Source organism: Ammospiza nelsoni, unplaced genomic scaffold (assembly GCF_027579445.1).
Source record: "Ammospiza nelsoni isolate bAmmNel1 unplaced genomic scaffold, bAmmNel1.pri scaffold_55, whole genome shotgun sequence".
Classification (NCBI taxonomy): Eukaryota; Metazoa; Chordata; class Aves; order Passeriformes; family Passerellidae; genus Ammospiza; species Ammospiza nelsoni.
The window spans coordinates 1462075-1485545 of NW_026683193.1; the positions used below are offsets into that span (position 1 = coordinate 1462075).

The 23471-nt window shown below is 47.5% G+C and overlaps 1 pseudogene; it reads right to left on the bottom strand.

Annotated features, from left to right (window-relative positions):
- Nucleotides 1–22667: 22667 nt before the first annotated feature.
- Nucleotides 22668–23471, bottom strand: LOC132087242 (cytochrome b-like; annotated as a pseudogene).

The following is a 23471-nucleotide window of genomic DNA, read 5'->3' on the forward strand; positions in this document are numbered from 1 at the left end:
TGCAGTTGTTCCTGCTGTATCTGAGGTGAAATGGGCACCTTTGTGGCTGCGGAGCTGCATGGGCCTAAAGGACGCAGGCTTGCTGCCGGCCTTGAGTAGCTGCAGATGAGTCAGCGTGTGGCCAGGTGGCCAAGAAGGCCAAGGGCATGGTGGCCTGTGTCAGCAGCAGTGGGGCAGCAGGAGCAGGGCAGTGAGCGTGGCCCTGTGCTGGGCAGCGCCGCGGCCACAGCTGGAGTGCTGTGTGCAGTTGTGGGCCCCTGGGAAGCAGAGAGTCATTGAGGGGCTGCAGCGTGTGCACAGAAGGACAGGGGAGCTGGGCAAGGGGGTGGAGCACAAGGCCAGTGAGGAGGTGCTGAGGGAGCTTCAGCCTGGACAATGGGAGGCTCTTGAGGCACCTCCAGGCAGACTTCCATCAATCCCTGCATGACAGTGCTCAGCACAAGGGCTGTTTCAGTGCCAAACTTGCCATCACTGCATCCAAGGGCTTAAGATACTGGAGTGGTTGACACTTCCATCTTGTGGTTTGTGGGTTTCCTAGGAGGAAAAGCCCTGTTCATTTTCTCTTTTTCCAGCAAGCAAGGATGCTGTTGCACCATCTTTTCTGCCCTTATCAAGCTCTGGAAGGCATTTCACACCCTTTTTTTACCTTGATGCAGATGGAGCATTTGTGTTTCCAAGCCTTCATGCATGGCCTTAAAGATCACTTTGGGTTTAACACTGTCTCTGTTTTTCAACAGCCCTGAGAATCACTGTGTGACGTGTTTGCAAATTTAGCCCGAGGTCAATATCCTTGCATTCCATCTGCTCCTCAGAGATCACAGAAACTGGAAGGGGCTGGGCTGCATTTCTATTCCAGCCACTTTAGCACTGTCAGTGTGGTTGAGTCCAAGAGAACTTGCCCGAGCACAGATGCACAAAGAGTGCAGTTCCCACTGCAGTGCTCTGGGTCTGACTCCTTTCCATAAGGACCTACAATCTCCACATTCCCCAAGAATGTGCTTTTGTGAGGAACAGGAGAACAATTTCAGGATTGCTGCTGATCGGCACACTGGCTACCAGGTTTGATGTGTGCAGCAACAGAGAGGGCAGTAACTGGAGATTATAGTAGTGAGATCTATCTGTCTATCTTCCTACCTATCTATCTATGTAACATTTACATAACTGAATCTTCCTGGCTCTGGCCCAAGGCAGTTGGGGATGCAAAGATCACCAAAAGCATCCCTTCTGGAGAGGATTAGAGACATGTTCCCTCGACCAATTCTGAGCAGGCAGAGATGTTTCCCCCTCCAGATATGATGGTTTTTCCATTCAGAATTGTTTTCCTCCTTAGGCTTTTTGTGTCCTGATGTCTCCTGTTAATTCTTTCAATTTCTGCCTGTCCTAGAGAGGTGCAACAATTCCATGTTTAGGTGGTGTTTGGTGACTCTGGTCATACATGCCATGCATTACATGACACATGGTTTCCTTCACTGGCTTCCTCAGGGCTGTGTAAGTGCATTCGTTCATGGGACCTTAGGAGAGTGTCTTTTTCTGCTGGTCAGAATTCTCAGTTGACAGAAGAGGGACTTTGGTCTTCCTCCATGTACTGAGGTGGCCATAGAGGCTCTGTGACCTCCATCAGAGATCTTTGCATGCATCCTCATCTCCTGAATGACCAGGTTTTCTAGCAAGAGAGTGGATGTCAGAAAGGCAGAAATGCTGGTGCAGGCCTGAAGAGAACATGAACTCCAGGAGTGTCTCTCACAAGGGCTGAGCTCACCCAGGATGCCACCTGCAGAGCCAGGATGGAGCTGTGGGACATGGTGGGGTGTCAGTCACTACTGAAAGACAAACAGGACATGGCAGAAGCAGAGGGAGGCCCTCACCAGACCCTTGAGAAATGCCTCACCTTCCCTGTCAGCTGCCTGAGAGGCTGTTTAAGCTTCAATCCCAGATGGCCCCTGATTATAAGGCCAGGGTCACTTTGGAATCTGTGCCTCCTCTCGGGCAGAGAATGACCCAGCAGAGCAGCAGCACAGTGCTTTTGGAACGTGTGAGCCCAGCAGTCTTTGAGTCTTGACCCACAAAGGTCATGTGGGAAGTTGAAACCCATCTTCTCTTGCTTTCTGTGCAGGTGCTTCTAGAGAAAGAGCAGGAGCAGAGTGCTTCATCAGAGATGCCATGCCAGACTCAGGGAGAGCTGTTCCCAGCCCGAGAGCAGGAAGAGCAGATCAGGCAGCAGGTGGAAGAGCCACAGGAGAATGGCCAGGTGAGCCTGACTGGCCAGGAGACAGAGGGAAGGGCAGGAAGAGGGGCATAAACCAGAGCTCTTGGGACTGGGGAGGCCAGGAAGTCCCACAGGCACTGAAAGCACAGGGCCTTGGAATTTGCAGAGATCAGCCCTGGGACAGGAGGTTTGCAATGGAAGCAGATGTGGGGAGGGAAGCAGAAAGAAGTGGCTGAATAAATGTGATTTTGAGGCTGCAAGAGGAAAAAGCTGAGCTTGATGGCAGCTCCCAGTCACTTGCTCTGCATTTGTGTGCACAGAAGATCAAGGCAGAGCCACAAGCAGAGCTGCCCGAAGCTCAGAGTGCCATCATGGATGTGAAGAGAAAGAACAGGGAAGACATGGGAAGAATTCAAGAGGAGAATCTCCATCAGCACAGGAGCCATCAACAAAACCAGGTGAGTGAAAGAGTGGCAGCCACTCCACTCATGAAGTGTCCTTTCCCTTCTCCTTTACAGTCTATCAAAGGACACGTGCAGGCAGAGCTGCAGGACTCTGAGGCTAGCAACAGGGCAAGGGAGAAGAGGCTGGAGGAAGAAATGAAAATTGTCAGAGAGAAACTTAATCGCCTCCCTCAGGCTCTAGAATGAGTGAAAGTGGGATGCAGTCACTGCAGTCACCAAACTGGTGGTTTCTGCCCTTCTTGCCTTTCCACTCAGAGCAGCAGGGAGTGGGGCCATGCCTCTGAGTGCGATCCTGCTCTAGTGTGTATCACAGTCACTCTGAAGGACATTTCCTGGTGTGCTCAATCTCCACTGCTGCTCTGTTCTTCTGGCCTATTCCTGCTGTCCTTATTCCTTCAAGTGTTTGTACAGTGGAACGTGGTGACCCAGATGGAGGACTGAAACAAGCTGTCTGTATCCCTTGTCAATCTCTTCTTTGCCTTTCCTCACAGTCAACGACTCCTGGCTGACAGGGACAAGCTGTAGTGTCTGACTGCTTTGTTCTGTTTGACTTGAGGTGCGAGTGTTGACATCTCACCGGGCAGCCTGCAAAGAATTCCAGCCAATGTCTGGCAATGAAGGGCCCCAAGTTTGGAGTGAGGCACAGGAACAGTGCCCACCAGAAGTGCTCCAGGTCCAGCACATCATGGGCTCTGATCCTGCTGCCGCAGCAGCATCATCCCAAGGAAGCCTTTCTGTCGAAGCTCGGAGCTCAAGCTTGGGCAGTTACTTCATCTCCCTGAAAGAGGAGACTGAGAAGAAGCACCTGGAGATGCTGGGTACGTCTGGGGTGTTTCTTGTCTGAGGGACAGTGTGTTGTGGGCAGGTGTCAGCAGAGCTGTACCAAATGCTCCTCCTGAGTTTGGTGTCACAGGGCCATTTAGGACTCCCCAGAGGAAGTGCTGTGCTCCGAGGCAGCGAGAGAGAGCTCTGGGTGTTCCTGCTGCCTCTGAGGGCACCTTGGACTGGCTTGGGTTTGCCTGAGCTTCTCTCTCTGCTAAAGGTTGAAGCAGGGGATGTTCTGGGATCAACAGAAGGCTGTGACCTTGCAAATGATCTAGACAAGTCTCGTGTGCTAGTGCCAAACTGAACAGAATTTTTACTTTCCTAAATTCTCCTTAGACTCCTGACTTCGAACCAGTAATCAGAGCAAAAAACTTCACAGAAATGGACTGGTTTTGGAGTTTTGTCTTTTTGGTTGGGGACTTTTTTTTTTGGGAGTGGGGCCATGTTTTTGTGTTGTTTATTTTTTGTGGAGGCCTTTTTTTTTTTTTCTGTGGCGGGTTTTTTTTGTGTTTTGGGTTTTTTCGGTTTATGGTTTGTGGGGCTTTTTTAGTGGAGTTGGTTTTTCTCCATCCTGAAAGCACCCTTCTGCCCCATGTCTTACTGATGGCATTTTTATGACTGCTACTGTTACCACTACTACATCTGCAGTTTATTTTGACAAGAATGCTATCTTTTTGTCAATAAGAACTATTTTGGAAGGACAACAGGTTACAGGACAAATAGAGAGCAAGAGATGTTTTCCATGTGCCCCCAAAGAAAAAAGCGATACTTTTGTAGCAACCTTTATTTAATCTTCTAGTTTTATGCTTATCAAGATGAGTCCAAGAGACGCATCCAAGTGGCATGATCAGATAAAACTGTACTACAGGCATTTCTCAGGAGAGAGCCTCCAGCCCAGCCATGGTATATTCCTCAGATCCATGGCACTTTTCCATACCCAATTCCCACTCTTTCCCATGACTGTTAGAATCCTACCCATTGGCCCAAGCCCTGCTCAGATCAGTCTCCAGGAAAACACATCAAGTCCTTTGTGATTCTGCAGCACAACCCAATGAATCTGCTTCTTGCCTGTAACAGCTGCCAGTGCTGTGCTCTCAGATAAGACCTGGTGGGGCTGAGACCAGAGCCCAGTGGATTCTGTGTCTGCTATCACCTGTTGGGACAAAAAGGGCACTTTTTGCCCACACACACCCTCGGTGTGGCTGATCTCAAAGCCCATCCTGTCGTGTCCTCAATGGGGGCAACAGCTTGTAAGAGGCTCAGGCTTGCTGTGGCTTCTTCCCACTGCTTGCCAGTGCTCATGCTTGGGCTTTGCCAGCCTTGATGTGCTAGCTGCCCTGCCCCTGAGGGCTGGAGGGACTGCAGAGGCTGCAGCCTTCCTTAGCTGGGAGAGGGGCATCTTTGAGCTCAGCCTGCTCATAAACAGGTCAGGCTCCTGATGCTGAAAGCCCCTTTGGGATCAGTTATAGCATGAGCTGCTCTGGTTTACAAATGGAAATAAATTCCTTTGGCCAACTGCTGAAAGGGTGGGGAAGATATCCTTCTCTCCTGGGAATACATCTCCCCATGCTTTGTTTCCTGTCAAGAGAACTCTTCAAAGGACTGTACAAAATCAGTCTCTGTGCCAGCCATCTGCACTGCAGGGCTGCCTGTCCTGTTGCTGTTGTGGTTGTGGTTGTTGTTACCCAGCTGACCACAAAGGGCTCAGAGCCCCAGACAGTGGGGCTGCCTTTTGTATCTCCTGGAAGCTGGGATCTCTGCTTTAAAGTCACCATCCCGCATTTTGTTTCCCTCAGAGAGAATGGTGAACCAGGAAAATCCCTTTAGGATATACACCGAAATGGAACACATTGGCAGCGGGTGAGTCCAACCACAGTTACTCCTGCACAGCCATGGCCCAGGTGTTTTTCTGGTGGAATGTCTATCCAGTGTGAAGTCAGGCCAGCTGCAAACATGTTCACACACTGGGGATAAGATGACCCCATCTCTCAGTGCTGCTCAGAATTTGTGAGTGTGCTCAGAAGGCATTGTCAGAGACATCTCCGTGCTGCCAAGGTCTTGCCTGCATCAAGGAACAGGACGTGGAAGATCTCCTTGTGTCTCAAGTGTGGGACAGCTCTGTGTTAATTTCCTTAGCATTTTTGTATGTCTCCAAATCATACTGCCCCATTAATGAGAAAAGAAGAAACTTGCTTGCCTGAAAGAGCAACCTAGCCTCTATCAAAGCTGTGTGAGATAACAGTTCCCAAGAACATTTCTTTCTCCTGCTTTGCAGAAGGAAATACTCTGTGGTCAGGATAGGAACCACACAGTTTAGAAAGTGAAACCCAAGAGGAATGACTAAACTCACTTTAGAAGTTGAACCCCAGTGCTTCAGAAACAGGCCCAGTGCCCATGCACTGGAGGAGAGGAAAATGCATCATCTGCCTTCCGGCAGAGCCCTCCTGCCTCCCGCAGGTTTTTGACACTTCCAGCAGACATCTCCTGTGTGGGCTGGCTTTCACTCTAGGAGCTGAACAGCTTCTCCTTTCTCTGCTTCTGTTTTGTTTCTAGGGGTTTTGGACAAGTGGTCAGAGCACTCAACAATGCCACAGGAGGAGAGGTAAATGTCAACAAGCCCCACAGACTCTGCTGCACATGAGGGCTTTCCCCTCTGGTGTGAGCTGTGGTTGGAGCTCTGGGCAGAGCTGTGCTGAAAAGGCACAAGAAGCACAGACTGGTGCCAGCCTGCACAATACATTTGGGACTTTGTCCTCCTCAGCTGCCAGAAGGAAGGCACGGAGGCAGCGGTTCCTTTCACAGAAGGACGTGCTCACTCACTCTCCATTGCTAAAACAAAGGTGGTGCCTTAGAGCACCTCACTGCTCTTTGGGGCTACAGCTTCAGAGTCCTGAATTCTTATTTCTGGCTGCCAGCAAATCCATCTGAAAGCTACTGGTAGTTCCTTAGCCACCTGCAGTGCTTCACTTGGGAACTGCACGTAGGGAGAGATCTGCAAGGTGTCCCTAAAAGCCCTAAGCCATGCCCATAGCCCAAGATGTATGCACAGAGTATTAAGGCATGGATTACTTCTTCTGAATCCCAAACAAAGCAGCAGAGAGTGTGGTCAGAGGTTTGTGGGTGATAGCTGAGACACCACTGTTACCAAGTGGACAAGGCAAAACGTCAGTGGCCCCACATGCCCTGTAACTGTCCCCCAAGGGAGCAGAGAAATGGGCTGTTGGAATGTCAGTTCCTAATTACTGCAGTGCCTAATCACAAGGCAGTTTGGCACAGCTCAGCTGTGTCATTGCAAAATCACTTGCTCCATGTGCGTTGTCGTCTCGTGCCACCAACTTCTCGAGTTACTGATTTTTAATGTCATTTTAGGTGGCCATAAAGAAAATACATCTTCAAGGACTGAGAACGAAGGAACTAACTGTTAATGAAATCATGATCATGAAGAAGTGTAGGAGTCCCAGTGTTGTGAATTATTTAGACAGGTGAGAGGTCATGGTCTTATCCCATCAAGGGGCATTTACATACAGCAAACATGAGAGGTTAAAAATCCACTTTGGTCAGTGGCAGAAAGTAGACCTGTTAATTTTTATTTATTCATATTTCTTTACTCATCTCCAATGGATGTGAGGAGAGTGCATCTTGTCTGCATGAGTTTTCCCTGCCACTTGTCGTTTGAAAATTATTCCAAAATTATTGAAACCTGGGTCAGCTGTATCTTACTAAGTCAACACCCTCAGAGTACATTGCCTCCACATTTTTTCGGGATTGATTTTTTAAAGTTTCTTAAATGCTGATGAACCATCCTAAAGTGGATTTCTCTTAGATCGTTGCCCCTCTTTGTCATTGCTGGGCATGCCAGGAAGACTTGGTGCTTATTTCCAGAACCACCATGCCTGACAGGTTTTTACTTGGGCTGTTACTAAACTGCATTTTTCACCTGCTGGCCATCTAAGACATCTCTAAGACATCTCCTTTTTCACTGCTGTGCCTTTCTCCTCCAGACTGCACAGACTGCAGATTGTCTATTCCTTTGATTCTGTCCTAGTCACAAAGGCACCTGGAAACAAGAAACTCGGAAGCAAAACATCAAGGTAGCCATGCATGTTTATTTCCCCGGCCTTGTTTCCTTCTTTCAGCTACCTTCTGGGTGAGGAACTCTGGCTGGTAATGGAGTACATGGATGGAGGCACCCTGAGTGATGTCATCCGCAAGACCTTCCTGTCTGAAGACCACATTGCAGCCATCAGTCGGGAGGTCAGCAATCCCATCTGTGCTTCTGAGGCCTTGGGCAGGATTGTCTGGGAACAGGGGCTCAGAACAGGAGTGATTTCATGTGCCAAGCTTTGTTTCTGTGTGGCTGGTATGCTATGGGCAAGTAAAAGCATCTCAAGTGAAAGGCCTGCCAGTGGCCCTGCACTCACTGTACTCAGTGCCAGTACTCTTATCTCCTACTGTTGTACTCTCGCTCCGCCTCTTGTATTTGCTGTTCCCCATCTTGCCTCGCTAAACTTTTTTCTGTCCTCACTGCATTCCTTGCCTGTTAAAGCAAAGGTGCTGGTGGCAGGATTTGAAACAAACAGCAAAGAAAAAAGTTAGACTCGATTCTCTCAGTCCTTAGCTAAGAAGGATAGAAGTGCAGCCAAAATGCTCTTTGCTTCTGAGCACATCCACTGCAGCAGGAGTCATCCTGGCTGGTTTGCAGGGGAAAGTCTAAAAGAGCAGGTGCTGTTGCTCTTTCCAAAGCTGACATGCCTTTCCTCAGAAAGGTCCTGCTCGGCAAGTGTTGGAGCAGCAAGCTCTTCCTCTCAGTGGCACTGTGTTCTGCCATTACTCCCCATTCCCCTGGAGCGGGAATCTTTTAGATTCTTTGTTTCTTTCTCGTGTGATGAAATCACATCACTCATTTTTGCCCTCCTCTTTCTCTTTCCTCTCGCAGTGCCTGCAAGGACTGGATTTTCTTCATTCAAACAATGTGATCCATCGAGATGTGAAGAGTGACAACATCCTTCTCAGAACCGATGGCTCTGTCAAGCTGAGTCAGTAGATTCTTGGTCAGGTGCAGCGTTCCAGGGATGTGGGTGTGGGGCTGCTTGGAGTGACAGCCAGCTCCCCAAAAATGGTGCTGGTGGCAGCGCAGGGACACCCACTGTGAGCTGAGGGCGCAGTTGCCACGTGCACAGAGATAGGACAAGGAACAAGAAGTCAAGAGTAGTGTTATCCTGTGTGTGTCCAGGAAGAGGGAGGGAGCTACAAGTCTAAAGTTTCCAAAGAACAAAAGCCACTGCTGGAGGCAGTGTAAAAAATCAGGGGATTTTTTAAGTTGCCATTGTCAGGAGATTCAACAGCACATTTTCAAACCTCTACTGGGGAATTCTTTTGCTTGCTTTCCCAATTGCACAGAATTAAAATAAAACCAGTATTTTTCTTTCTCCTCAGCTGATTTTGGCCTCTCTACTCAGCTCAACTCTGAGCAGAGCAGACCGTGCTTGGTAGCCGGGACTCCTTGGTGGATGGCGCCTGAAGTGGCGACAGGTCAACCATATGGCCCCAAAGTGGACATATGGTCTTTTGGAATTGTGGGGATTGAAATGTTAGAAAAAGAACCTCCTTACTGGGACCAAAGTCATGCCTCGGTAAGCAGCAAATACTCACCGATCCCACTGTCTTTCTCACCTCTCCCATTCCCTGCATGCCATTGGACAAAATCCCATTGCCATCTGCTGGAACTACTTCCACCAAGGTCCCCTCTAAAAATGTCCCTGCAACACATCAGCATCTGCTGTAGATTTGGATACATCAGTGGTCGAACTCAAGCCTTACCACATGCAAACAAACTCCATTCTCAGGAAACACTTTCCTTTGGGTTATAAGTGGTTCCAGTTCTTTTGTCTGTGGAGATGGCCCCAGAAAAAGGAAACAAGCATCTTAGAACTTCTGTTATCTTTCCATAAATGAAGGAAGGAAACCCAAACCCAACAAAGTTTCTAAAACTGTAGTCTTTAGAGGGGAACCTAACCCAGTGTGCAGTTTCTTCTCACTGGGAAACATGCCTGCAACCTGGGCATGAGTGTGTAAAGGCCACTGAGTCTCTTCTGCTTCTTGTGCAGTGCTGCTGTACTGCATTTAGTGACCATGTTTTTTCACAGCCCAAGGCACGTTCTCTGTGTCACCAAGCCAGAGCCTGGTGATGTGGAGAGCCTGCCAAAACCTCCCGTTTGTTTCCTGGCACTTTCTGAGATGGGCCTACCACTAATGCATTGACTTGAGTAGCCAAATGAGCAGAGGGTGACCATAGGGATGGCACCTCTCCTTCTTCTGACCATGACAATTTTGTCTTTTGCTGCAAAATGGGAAGCTGCAATTTTCAGACTGCTGAGAGACAGAGCTGCAGGTGGCACCTGTGTGCCCAAGCAAGCATTTCCATCCCAATACACCGCAGCAGGCATCTTAATGTGGCTGTGTTGAAGATGAGTTTGTAAATCTTTATTTCCTTACCTGGGGATTACCTGATGGATTTTCTTTCTTTTCTTCCAATTCCCATTGTTTTCAAGAACAGCACAAAAAGCTTGATGAGTTTAGTTCTAAGGCACGTGTGCTTAAAGGACCAACAAGCAGTGCAGAGATGCCTTTCATGAACTAACCCTTGAAATTAGTTAGTATAGCACAGTCCCTCTTCCATAAAGCCTCTAAAACTGGTATGAATCCTCAGAGAAGTAAACATGCTTTCGCTGATGTAGTTCCCACTAACTAGGTCAGTCAATGAAATCAGCTGCCAAGGCAAGATCTGTAGGATGGTGGAAAAGCTGTGGCCGCATCAGGGTTTGGATTTTTGGTTGGGAAAGGAAAGTCATCTCTGGGTCTCTGTCAGGGCAGTAACTGCCACTGAGGAACAGAGGCTAAACAAAGGGATCTGGGAGAGCCTTAGAGATGTGAAAGCAGCAGGTGGAGCCTCATGGGTTTTTTTCTCCAGGCTCGACGCCTGATAGCCAAAGTAGGGACCCCAAAACTGCAGCATCCCAAGCTCCTCTCAGCTTTGCTGCGTGACTTCCTGAGCTGCTGCCTGCAGAGAGATGAGGAGCAGCGCTGGTCTGCCAAGGAGCTCCTGCAGGTAAAATGTGAAGGGGCTGCAGGTGAAACAGGCTCTGAGGGATGGGCTCCTCCTCCACTCAAGTCCAAGACATCAGATGAGCCCTCTTCTTCCTCACTTCCACTCTTGGGGCTCTTCAAATGAAAATGGTGAGGAATCCTAGACTGGGCTGGGCTGGCAGGGCCCTCTAAAGGTCCTCTGGTGCAAGTGTCCTGCAATGAGCAGGGACATCTTGAAAGAGAGCAGGTAGCTCAGAGCCCTTTCCCACCTGACTTGAAATGGTTGCAGGGACGGGGCACCTACAAGCTCTTGGGGCAACCTGTGCCAGGGTGGCACCATGCTCCGAGTAAACAAGTTCTTCCTTAGACCTACTCTGACTTGATCCCCATTTTGTTTAAAAATATTCACCCACATCCTATTGTAATTGGCCTAGTTAAAAAAGATGTCCCCCACGTTCTTCAAAGCCACTCTGAAGTCTTGGAAAGTGGCAATAAAGTCTCCCTGGGGCCTGTTCTTCACAAAGCTGAATAACTCCACCTCTCTCTACACTTCCTGAGAGGAGAGGTGCTCTGTTTTCTGTTTCTGTCACGCTCTTAGTTTTTTAATTTGGTGCTGTGTTCAGTTTTACCTAATGTCAAAAGAATTGAAGTAGAGCAATGCAGGGTACAGAGACATGAAATGGAGGTGCAGGAACCCAAGGAAGCCAGTCCCAGCTGAGCAGTCAGAGATTTGGCTGTGGGCAGGAGGGGCTGTGGGGGTTCACTCTGAGCCTCTGAGGGGCCCTGGTTTGTGCCCCCCAGCCCACCCTTAGAGATTTCTGCCACAAACAGAGACAGCCAGGAGGGACTTGTCCCAGCCCCATCTGCTGCCTGGCACCCTCAAGCAGACGGGAACTGTGCCAGGGTTGCTGCCAGGTTGTGTGGCAGAGTGGGAACTGCAGGGCCCAGTGCCCCTGGGCTGGCCCTGCTGGGAAGGAAGGTGCCGACCAGCACACAAGGGGCAGGGCATGGAAAGGTAGACACTGCTCTGTCTCCCTGCGGAAATCAGCACAGTGCCTGTCTTACAAAGAGAGGGACCAATGAGAGGCTTTGGAGTTTCCTGAAAAGAAGAAACTCCAAGGACAGAAAGCACCATTTCTAGAGCACTGGCAGGGCTAAAATCTCAGCAAGATGAAGACACCTGTATAAATGGGTGAGTGAGATTCTGGGCCAGGTTTGCCTGTGATGGCAAAATCCTGCACATCAAGATGGAGGTGTAGACGGTCCCATTGTTCCTCTTCCTGCATCCTTCTAGGGGCAGGAGCAATCCTGTGAAGCACTGAGCTTGGAAAGTCATGGTTCATTGTATTTTGTTGATTTGGTTTTTTTCCCTTTGGGCAGCATCCATTTGTAAGATATGCTGAGCCTGCGTCCAGCCTGGTGCCACTGATTGTTGCAGTGAAGAGGAAGGAGACAAAAATGTGACAATCACATCAGGACCATTTATTTATTCCTTAACAGGTTTAGAGTAGGATTGTAGGTTAGGACTAGGATTAGGATTAGATTAAGGATTAGGATAAGAATAAGGATAAGGATAAGGATAAGGATAAGGATAAGGATAAGGATAAGGATAAGGATAAGGATAAGGATAAGGATAAGGATAAGCATAAGGATAAGGATAAGCATAGGCATAAGGATAAACATAAGGATAAACATATGGATAAGGATAAGGATAAGGATAAGCATAGGCATAAGGATAAGGATAAGCATAGGCATAAGGATAAACATAAGGATAAACATATGGATAAACATATAGATAAGGATAAGGATAAGGATAAGGATAAGGATAAGGATAAGGATAAGGATAAGGATAAGGATAAGGATAAGGATAAGGATAAGGATTAGGGTTAAGGTAAGGGTTAGGGTTAGAGTAGGATTGTCTAATAGGACTGCAGAATAGGATTGAAAATCAATAAAGTTTCTGAAACCACAACTCACCTTGAAGATCCCCTTCCTTCTCACTCTGCGAATGAACTCCAGAATTCCATCTGAATTGTCTGTTGTTTCTTAAAGGAGGAAAGTGAAACGGTGTCTTTGGTATGGTGTCAAAGTGGGGAAGGATCTTCTTCAGTCATCCTCTCCAGACCAGACTGCCTTTGGAATATGGCCCACTGGTCAGTTTTTGGCCATCTTTGGTACTTCTATTTGAGGCAGAAAGGACAATGGCATTTGCAGGCAAAAGCAAAGGAAGAATGGGGCAGCCCAAACATCTTATGCAGATGCAGGCCTTCAGCTGTGACTGGAGAGCATTGGAGCTCCTGCCACTTGGACTTGGATCCCTAAATGCAATAATCTCTTTGGCTGGAGGAAAGCCTTGATCAAGTGAGAAAGCAGAAAGATCAGAGAGGGTGCTCGGGAAGGTCTCCTGTGGTGCAGAGCTGTCAGCACCTGTGAGGTGAGAGCGGGCCCGGCCTTGCCGGGCTGGAGCCCCAGCTGAGCCGCGGCCGAGACAGGGTGGAAAGAGGCCCTTGGAGCTGCAAGAGGCAGCAGCCGGGCCCTGGGTGCCTCTTCCTGGGAGCAGGCGAATCCTCTGCCCTCAGAGCCCAGGTGGCAGCTGGCTGCTGCCAAGGGGAAGCGCAGCCGTGCTGGGCACAGCCCAGCCTGGAGGCATTGGCCATCTGCAGTGTGCCCAGGAGCAGAGAAAGGCCAAGGGCAGCCAAGGGCCGCTGGGCTGGCGGAGGATTCCTCCTCTTCTGCTGGCTGCCCTGCAACTCCTGGCAAAGGCCAGCAGTGTGTGCAGCACTCTGGGCACCAGGGCAGGGAGCCGGGCTGCTCGGCAGGCTGGAGCACAGGGCAGCCTCCTTCAGGCCCGGCACTTGTGCCAGGGGAAGCGAGACCAGCATGAGGCAGGGACAGCTTGGCAGGGCCCATCTGCAGGAGCCAGCGCCTCACGCAGCTCTGGGAGGAAGCGCCTGCAACCCTGCAGTTCTGCACTGAGCCAGAGCAAAGGTGTGACATGCAGAGTGTTTGGCAGAAATATGCAGGCCCACCAGGCCAGCCTGCTTTGTGCTCTCTGGCGCACAGCAAGGGCTGTGCAATGCAGCTCTGAGCTCCTGGGAGAGAGGCACATCAGGGATTTGCCTGAGGCTTGTGCTTGAGGAGTGAACTGATTTGGCAGGGGGCAGAAGGGTTTCAGTAGGCAATTTGTGTTTTCTTCATTAATTTCTGAAAGAAAGTCATAATGTGCTGCACACAGGTAGGGTTATTAGAAAAGAAAGGCCTTATAAAATCAGGCCTTCCTATTGCTATGTTTGCTCAGTTATCCCATCATAAAAAAACCCCAAACAATATTAAAAGTAGTAGCAATTTTAATTTATTATTTAAAATAAAAAAAATTAAAAATTGGTTATATTATATTTGATTAAAATAAGGGAGAATTTGGTTCCAATAATAGCACATAAGCAAAAGATAACCACGGAGTGTGGAGTGCAGGGCTCTGGGACCCTTGCCAAATCACGTACGAGCTTGCCAAGTGAAGATTCTTCCTTATATGCCATCTGTCAATGCCATCTCCTCCCATTTTCGATTCAGCACACTTCTACCTCCGTCCTCATTATCATCTTTACCACGCATGTGCCACCACTCGGTTTGGTGGTCGCACAAGTCTTTGGGGGTCATCTGAGGAAGATTTTGTAGTCTTCCTCTTTGTCCTTTAATTCAGCTTTGCGTTACACATGCCCACCAAGCCAATACAATGTAAGCCAAAACTAACAAAATTACTGCATTTAGGCATCAAGGCAATAAATCCCTTATAATTAGCATTTTCCTGGGACACAACCAGAGTGTCCCTTCTTTGTTAGTTTTTAGCAACCATTATCTCTTGCTTTCCTCCTGTTCCTGAACATCTGCGGGGAGGGGGGGGAAGGTAGAGCCCCGCCTCTCCCTTTTTCTTTGGCATTACAACTTTTTACTGTTTTAATATTTCTAAATATTAATTACTGTATCAATATTGATTCTTGTTTCAATTTTTATCAGCATGAATCATACCTATTTACCACACTATGGTAAATTCCCAACTGTCCTGTTGCATCTTCTACATGCAGCCAGCTAACTTCCCATGGGAATAGTCATGAGTGCAGTTAGCACAACAAGCTATTGTGCTGACAAAACTGTTTGCATCTGTAATAAACAAGAAACCTGTCCATGAGCGTGCACGAAAAAAAATGTAATCACCTGAGTAAGAGTGAGTCTTAGAAAGTGTGAGTCTTAGCATGTACACACTAATACACCTTCTAAGCAATAAATTGTGTGGCAAGGAAACTACCAGCCAGTTGGAGTTGAACACGAGGTCTGTGAAAACAGTATAAAAATGAGTTATTTGACTAAAGAATTGGCTTTCCCTGCATGAAGAAACTGAGTCCTGGCTGCTTTATTGACACAGCAATGTGGCTTCACTCAGCAAGAGCACTTGCAGGGTGTATTGATGAAACACTTGTGTTTGATTCCCAGAATAGGATGGAGAGGCATTAAGTCCAACAAACAGGGCATAGTCTTTTCAATTCCTTTAGCTTTAACAGGAGTGCTGAACCACGTATTCCCCCACTGCAGTGCTTACTGTGTGCAAGTGGCTATCTTGGCCTTGAGAATAAGGAGAGTGGTCCTGCTAAGAAGGTAGCTGGAATGCATTCAGGGGGAAGAAAGTGTTTTTAGGAGGCTCTTGATCACCAAAGGAGAATTTGAGGAATGGGAATATTTCCCAAAGGACTGTGTCAGGAACTGGAGTTGTGTCCCAGGCCCTGCCATATTTGATCCATGTTTGAGCAGGTTGACAAGACAATGAAGAAAAGTGTCTTGTTTAAGAGCTGGGACCTTGAGCCTTGAAAGAGAAACAATGGATTGGTCAATGGGTGGGCAGTCAAGCTTTGAAAGGAGAGCAATGCACAATAGAGCCCTTGGTGGCAGGGAGTCATGGAGTCATCCTGAGCCATCATCTCACACGCCAGGCATGTGTGAGCTGATGCTGTAACTGGGGAAATTCCGCTCCTGAGCAGGAGATACAAGACCTAGTTCTGGGCTGGAGATTTGAGAAGGACGAGATGCATAGCGTTTTGATCAAGGGGATGTCCTGCAAGTGCACTGCCTACCTGCCCCTGCTGCTGAGCACCAAGCTCCAACTCCTTCTCCAGTTGATTTTTGGGAATCCAGAGGTCAGTATGTATTATATGCTATTGCAAGTAATGGAATGAATTTGCTTTGCAAGCCCAGTTTTGTCCTGGGTTATTTTGTGCATGGGTCACCTGAACCTGTGACAATGACCAGCAGGGATCTACAGGGCACTCCTACTCTGATGTCAATAAATTCTGAGAAGTGATTGAAATATGTCGATAAATTGGAGGTAATGTTTAGCCTGTGAGTTTCAGCAAAGTATTGAATATGTCTTAGTTCCATGGATACAAACTACTAGGTGAGATTGCTGGGTGTGCTTGACTTAGGGAAGTTACTCCCTGTGCACCCAGCAATGAAATCAAGTAATGCCTCCTTTCTAACCCTGAGCTGGCAGCAGGGATCAGGCCCTGCTTGGTCACTTTCATTTTGACAACTTCTGTTAGCAGGGAAGAAAGGTCCAAATGAAACCTTCTCCAGCTGTTTTCCTCTGGTTGATCTTTTTAGGCACCAAAGCTCTGTGCCACGGGGGGCCTGGGTGTGTGCAGAGCAATGCAGCCCCCACAAAGCCCTTGGTTTCCCCACAAGTTGCCAGGTTGACTGCTTCCAAAGGGCAAGAAAGGCAGAGATGTACATCCACAGGAGTCCTGGCCATGTCCAATAAAGGTGCAAATATGTGGGGAGATTTGTTAGCAATGATTTCAGCTGTTATGCCAACCCAGTGCCTTCTTTCTTGCTTCTGTGCATTATAGGTGAGTAATGTAATAGTTGGCTCTCACAATTAAGAGATAGATATTATGTGGATAAATATTCTGTTCAAATGTAAAGTGCTGCTATTGTAATATGTCCTCTCATAGTCCTCTTTCTTTTCCCCCTTGTAATAGCCTTGGTAGTCAGGGCAGTTGGGGAGGGCTGGTTTGTGACCAGCAGGCGGGGTGTAACAACACCTGACCTCCAATCAAGATGCAAGAAAGTAATCTCCACCACTGAACGGCAGAGAAAGAGTTGACTGAAAAAACATTGGGAGGGGTTAAGGGTATGAAAAGCAGAGCATCCCTTTTGTAGATGAGCATGTGGCTGCTAATCATGGAGACTTTCCAGTGCTCCAATCTTTCCTTATACAGCCTTTTCTTAAGGTTTAATAAACCTTTAAAAAGTTAAAAGGAGGGTAATTTCTCAGATGGGCAATGCTTTGGGCCATTTTCTTGGGCTCGTTTCCTTTGCTTGGGTGCCATCTGAGTGCTCAGTTGGGGTACAGGCTGTAGGTGCTTTGTGCACTCCTGGAGTTGCTGTTGGATCCCTTGAAAGACAGGGTTTGGCCCGCAAGGGGAATTTGTGCTGCTTTGTGACAGAGGAGAACTTCCCAGGCTATTTTGTGTTTCCTGTAGGGAAGGTTGGTTATTGCTTGGCATAAATTTACAGACCAACATGGAGCGTTTGCTTTGTGATGTCAGGGCATGTTTGCCACCTTGTCGTAGCGACATCAGAAGGTTACCCTGGTGCATGGAAGGCCTGAGTGTCAGAGCAGTCCTAGCACTTGCTCAGTTCAGGAGAATCCTCCTGATTGAGGAAATTGTCAGTGGGCTGTTGCACACCGACAGGAGCCTTGCTTTTTCCAGTGTGTGAGCACAGCCTGCAAACTTGCAGGACAGTGTTAAAATGATTGAGGGAATTGCTCCTTTGCTTTTCACTGCCTATGGAATTACCTATGGTGCCTATTTTGTAGCATATTTCACACGTAAGTAGATGTTTCCCCTCTGCTTAGGTTAGGGTGTATCCTAACCTGGCTTTTGTATGTCTTCCTTCTCTTTCTTAGTGACTGAGTTTCTGGTTTTGAAACAGAAAGAGCATTAGGATACCACTGTTTTGGTAAAGCTCCTGTCAAGGCGTTCATCTTAAAAATGGGTGTCTGCAGCCACAGGGGCAGCATTTGCAGGGGAACCTGCAGGGCTTCCGATGGCTCCATGGGAGAGTCTGTGGCAGCAGAGTCTGTCATTTCCTCAGTTTGCTGGGACAAGCAAGACATCTTTGAAAATGCAGACTGGCAGACCTTCAGGAAAGGCTGAATAGTTGGACTAGGACTACTGTTGTAATGTAGCTTAGGATTTTGCGCTCTGCTAGTGTAAGGAAGGCTACTGCGATTAAGTTTGGGAGGGCATAGGAGTGGGCTATGATGAGGTTAATAATGAGGGTGGTTTGGGTTAAGCTAGGAAGAGGATCGGAACCTCTGAGTTAAAGGACTGAAGTCTTTTGCATTTTCCAAGCTCTGCCACGCTAGCTGGTCCTTTTCTTGGACATGGTGGGGTGTAATAGCCTTTTGTAATTTAGTTGTTTTCATTACTTAAGGCGAAGGCTTGCTTGTGGTATTGGCCTCACTTTTCCTATCCTTTCGTACTGGGAAGAGTTCATCATAGATAGAAACCGACCTGGATTGCGCCAGAACTCAGATCACGTAGGACTGTTAATCGTTGAACAAACAAACCCTTAGTAGCAGCTGCACCACTACGATGTCCTGATCCAACATCGAGGTCGTAAACCTCCTCGTCGATACAGACTCTCGGAGGACATTGTGCTGTTATCCCCGGGGTAGCTTGGTCCATCGATCAATTGTATTGGGTCTGGATGCTACTAGCATGTTGAGGGGTTGCTCTTAGTCTAGAGGTGTGATCTAATTTTTGGAGGTTTTGTTTTGCTCCAAGGTCGCCTCAACCAAAAAACGCAGACCAGAAGCTTATGTGTCAGTGAAGCCAGTAGGTGAGTATGTGTTTTAAGGTGGTTGCTGGTTTTGAAATTCCACAGGGTCTTCTTGTCTTACAGGTTTATCCCTGCTTTTGTAAAGGGAGATCAATTTCACTGATTACTGGTAAGAGACAGTTAAGACCTCGTTTAGCCATTCATACTAGTCTCGATTTGTGGGACAATTGATTCCACTACCTTTGCACGGTAAGGATACCACGGCCGTTGAACGTGAGTCACCGGACAGGCATCACCTTCAAAACTTGTTTTGCATTTGCTGAAGGCTATGCTTTTGGTAAACAGTCGGGCCTTGATGGGTTTGCCTAGTTCCTTTTACAGGTTTTAATCTTTCTTAATGGACGCTCCTCTGTCAGGTTAACAAGATACTTAATACTGTGCTTGTTTGATTTGACGTATATTGGTGGTTTGTTCATAATGTACAGATGTAAGCTTGTGTCATAGAGGGAGGACCCTGGTTACTCATTCTAGCATTATTTCTCCTATTTGAATATAGGTTAGCCTGTTAATGGGGAGGGAGTCATAAGGTTCTTATATTTTTGTAATGTAGAGCTTTAACGCACTCTTTGTTGATGGCTGCTTGAGGGCCCACAATGCAGTTGGAAAACCCAGTATTTATCTGCTCAGAGAGATTGTATTCTTTTTTAAAGGAGCTGTACCTCCTTTAAATGGCCCTTAATTCGCTTCATTAGGGTTTGTAGGTTTTCCTTGGAGAAGAATTAAGAGTGAACTTAGATTCGTTTCACAGGCAACTAGCTATCACCCAGCTCAATTGGCTTTTCACCTCTACTGACAAGTCATCCCACTCTTTTGCCACAGAGACGGGTTCGCTCAATAATAGCTGCTCGTAAGTAGCTCACTTGGGTTTCGGGGTAGCAAACTTAAATTCATTTTGTATTATTTTTCTTGCTAGACCATGATGCAAAAGGTACAAGGGTTGATCTTTGCTGTTTATAGCTTAGTTTTCATTATTATTTCATCTTTCCCTTACGGTACGTGGTCTCTATCGCGCCAATGGTGTCTTTTCTATCACCTATACTGGGAATAGTGAATGCTTTAGTTGGGTGCGGGGGAGTAGCTTTGTTATTCCAGATCATGACGATTGGGCTAGAGTTTGGCATCAAGACAATCTGGTGTTAACAGACATTTTTCAGGTGTAAGTTCAATGCTTTTGCTGAAGCTACGTCTTGGTAGCCTAAGTGCACCTTCTGGTACACTGACCTTGTTACAACTTACATCATCTTTGGCTAAGTAGCTTATTAGTTCATTGGGGGGGCGCCTGCGAGGAGGGTGACGGGCAGTATGTAGGTGCCCCAGGGCCAGCTTAAAGAGGGCTCCATTGTCCCACTCTACTGCTAAATCCACCTTCCAGGGGTTATTTCATACCCCTTTGCCGCTATGTTCTAACATAGAAAATGTAACACATTGCTACCTTTCCATAGGCTATACCTTGACCTGTCTTGTTAGCGTGGTGGGGCTATTGAACTCACTGTTGAGCTTTCAGGGGAGGTGGGCTGGTGACAGCAGTATGTAGGCTGTTTTGGCAAGGAATGGTCAGACATATCGTGGATCATTGATTACAGAACAGGCTCCTCTAGGTGGCTTTGGGGCACCGCCAAGTCCTTAGAGTTTTACGCGTTGGTGCGTAAAGCATCAGGAGGATGCTTTAGTAGGTGTAAGCATCAAGATTTAGGGCCAGGCATAGTGGGGTATCTAATCCCAGTTTGGGCCCTGGCTTTCGTGGAGTTCAATTAATCGTTGTTCTAAGATCTTCTTTGATGGGGAGGCCTTTTTGGCATCTTGGGCTTGTGACAACTCAGTTGCTTTTTAACCTTTGCTACTTGGATAGCATGTGACCACTCTTTATGCCGTTATAAAGTTAATTTGGGTCTCCTGTATGACTGCGGTGGCTGGCCCAGGATTTACCAACCCTGGATATGCTATGGCTAAGTCAAGTTTACACTCATTGCATAATATTAACTACTGCTGATTACCCGTGGGGGTGAGGCAATTGCAAGGTATCTTGGGCTACGGTTGTGGTGAGCCTGATGCCCGCTCCTATCTCCCTGATTGAGGTGTTCAGGGCATCTACACTGGAGCGCGGATACTTGCATGTATATACCTAGCAAAAACTAACAGTAAGGTTAGGACTAAGTCTTTTGTCCTTGGGTGCGTGTGGCAGCCATCTTGACATCTTCAGTGTCATGCTTTCTATAAGCTACAAGGACGTGAAATTTGGTGGGTAGCTGGTTGATGGTTTGTCATCATGACTTGTGGTTTGTTTCGGTTTTTGGAGAGGGGCTAGCTTTGGGATTAATATTATGTTTGTTTGGGGGTGGTTAGGGGAGTGTTGATGGTGGCTGGTTATTATTTTTGACAGTAGGGAATATAGAGGAAAGTTAATTGAAAGTGTATTGATGGTAAGTAGTTTGGACAATGTAGGGATATGTGGCTTAGTTATTTGAAAAAAAAAAGTCTAGATAAAAAAACAGATGCATAAAACGGAATTTAAATGTTAATTCCTAGTGAATGATAAAATAATTACTATGTCTGGCAACCATTACACTATCTGTTGTCTAGAGGTAGGTAGCGCGCCCTCCATGAATGGGGTCAAAGTGCATCAGTGCCAAGTTTGCGACAACCTTATCCGTTAGATCATGACATTCTGGGTGTTAGGGGATTCATATGCTTGGCGGTCATGTCATGGACATGTCAAGAGGAAGATAACACCTGCTCTGCACTTGAGGGGCTTATTGAAGAGACGCTAAAAGAAAACAAGTGCAAGAGGTCGGGATGCCGAGGTAATGAAGTTAGGGAGGAGTATTCAACCGACCACTTGTATCTGTGAAGGGCAAGGAGGAAGGAATGAAGCAAGTTATGATCCTGAAGTTACAACCAATAGCGCAAAAGAGCAAGTATAGGAGAGGTATGTGCTTGACAGCAATAAACTAAAGCACATATGATGTTGATAGCTCAGTTCTCGTGAGAAATGCGATCAAAAGATAACCATGTCTGGCTTGGGAGTGCTTGAAGGCTTTTGGCTGAGAATATTACCTAGGAGGTGGGCGAATCCTGTAGACTAGGGGAATTCAAAGGTGTACTGGGACATTCCTCGTTCTCTAGGTTGGGTGTTGCGTACATTAGGTAAGATCCTGGGTCTTTGGGTGACACTTGCGGCTTGGACTTGGGTTGTATGGTACCTGAAGCAAGAATGTGCCTGGTAGGTAGGCTGGACGAATACCATCCGTTTGGGTTTTTGGTGGAAGAGCTTGACGTGTAATGTGGATTATCCTACATTTCATGAACTGTCTGATGGGGCAGAGAGTGCGATGCATTATTATACATACCCTGAAAGCAAGAAGAAAACGTGCTGGGTAGGGGGGGAAGGGGGGGGGGGGGTAAGGGGATGGGGGAGGGAATGAAGGACGTATTTAGGTGTTCTTATAGTTAAATTTTGTAACGACTGCTTTTCAGGCCGTAAATCTCAGAGAGAGGCCAAGTGGGAATTTATGATAGAATCTGTTCTGTTTTTCGGGCTGAGTTTTGTTCTAGGGGGGTTGGCGGTTGCATTAACCTGTCTCCTTACTATGGGGTGTTGGGGCTGGTCGTAGCAGCGGTTGCAAGGTGCAGATGACTAGTGAGTTTGGGGGTCCCTTTTGTTTCTTTGGTACTTGTTATGGTTTATTTAGGGGGAATGTTGGTAGTGTTTGTGTATTCAGTGTCGCTGGCAGCGGATCCTTATCCGGAGGCTTGGGGTTGCTGGGGTGTTGTTGGTTATGGTTTTGGGATGGGGTTGGTTGTCATGGTGGAGCTTGTTATAGGGGGTGTGTTGGGGTTGTTGATGGACGAGGGGATGGTGAATAGTGGGGATTTGTTGTCGGTCCGGTTGGATTTCAGTGGGGTAGCTGTGTTGTATTCAGAGGGGGTGGGATTGCTTTTGATTGGGGGGTGAAGGTTGTTGTTGACTTTGTTTAGGATGTTGGAGCTTGTGCAGGGGTTGTCTCGGGGGGCGATTCGAGCTCTTTAGCAGTAGGGTCAGGAAGTAGTTTAGTGAAAAATGCCAGGTTTGGGAATTGGAGCAGAGGGTTTGAGTCCTTTCTTCCTGAGGTGTGTGGTGGGGTAACTCTAAAGAAGGGGTTTAGTCTTCAATCTTTGGCTTACAAGACCAATGTTTTTATAAACTATTAGAGTTAATTAAAGTTTAAGTAGCTTGTTTTCTAGGGCGGCCGCAAGGGGGAACAGAACTAGAATGATTGTGAAGTATGTGAATGAGGCTAGTTGGCCGTTGATGATGAAGGGGTGTTCTACTGGCTGGCTGCCTACTCAGGTTAGGATGAGGACATTGGCGACTAGGGTTCAGAATAGGGTTTGTGATAGGGGACGGAAGGGTATTGATCATAGTTTTGATGTATGTAGTAGTGGGGTGAGGAACAGGATGAGGATTGAGGCAGCTAGAGCTACTACGCCTCCTAGTTTGTTTGGGATGGATCGGAGGATGGCGTAAGCAAATAGGAAAGATCACTCGGGTTTGATGTGAGGAGGGGTGACTAGTGGGTTGGCTGGGGTGAAGTTTTCTGGGTCACCTAGGAGGCTGAGGGAGAATAGGGCTAGTGAGACAAGTAGGGAGAGCATTAGTACGAATCCTAGGATGTCTTTGATGGTGTAGTATGGGTGGAAGGGGATCTTGTCACAGTCTGAGGGAATGCCTAGCAGGTTGTTTGAGCCTGTTTTGTGGAGGAAGGTGAGATGGACAAGAGTAAGGCCTACGATGACGAAGGCAAGGAGGAAGTGGAGAGAAAGAATCGGGTCAGTGCGGGGTTGTCAACAGAGAACCCGCCTCAGGCTCACTTGACTAGTGTTTGCCCGATGTAAGGGATGGCAGAGAATAGGTTTGTGATTACTGCAGCTCCTAAGAATGATATTTGGCCTCACGGTAGGACATATCCTACAAAAGCAGTTGCTATGAGGGTTAGGAGGAGGATGACTCCAATGTT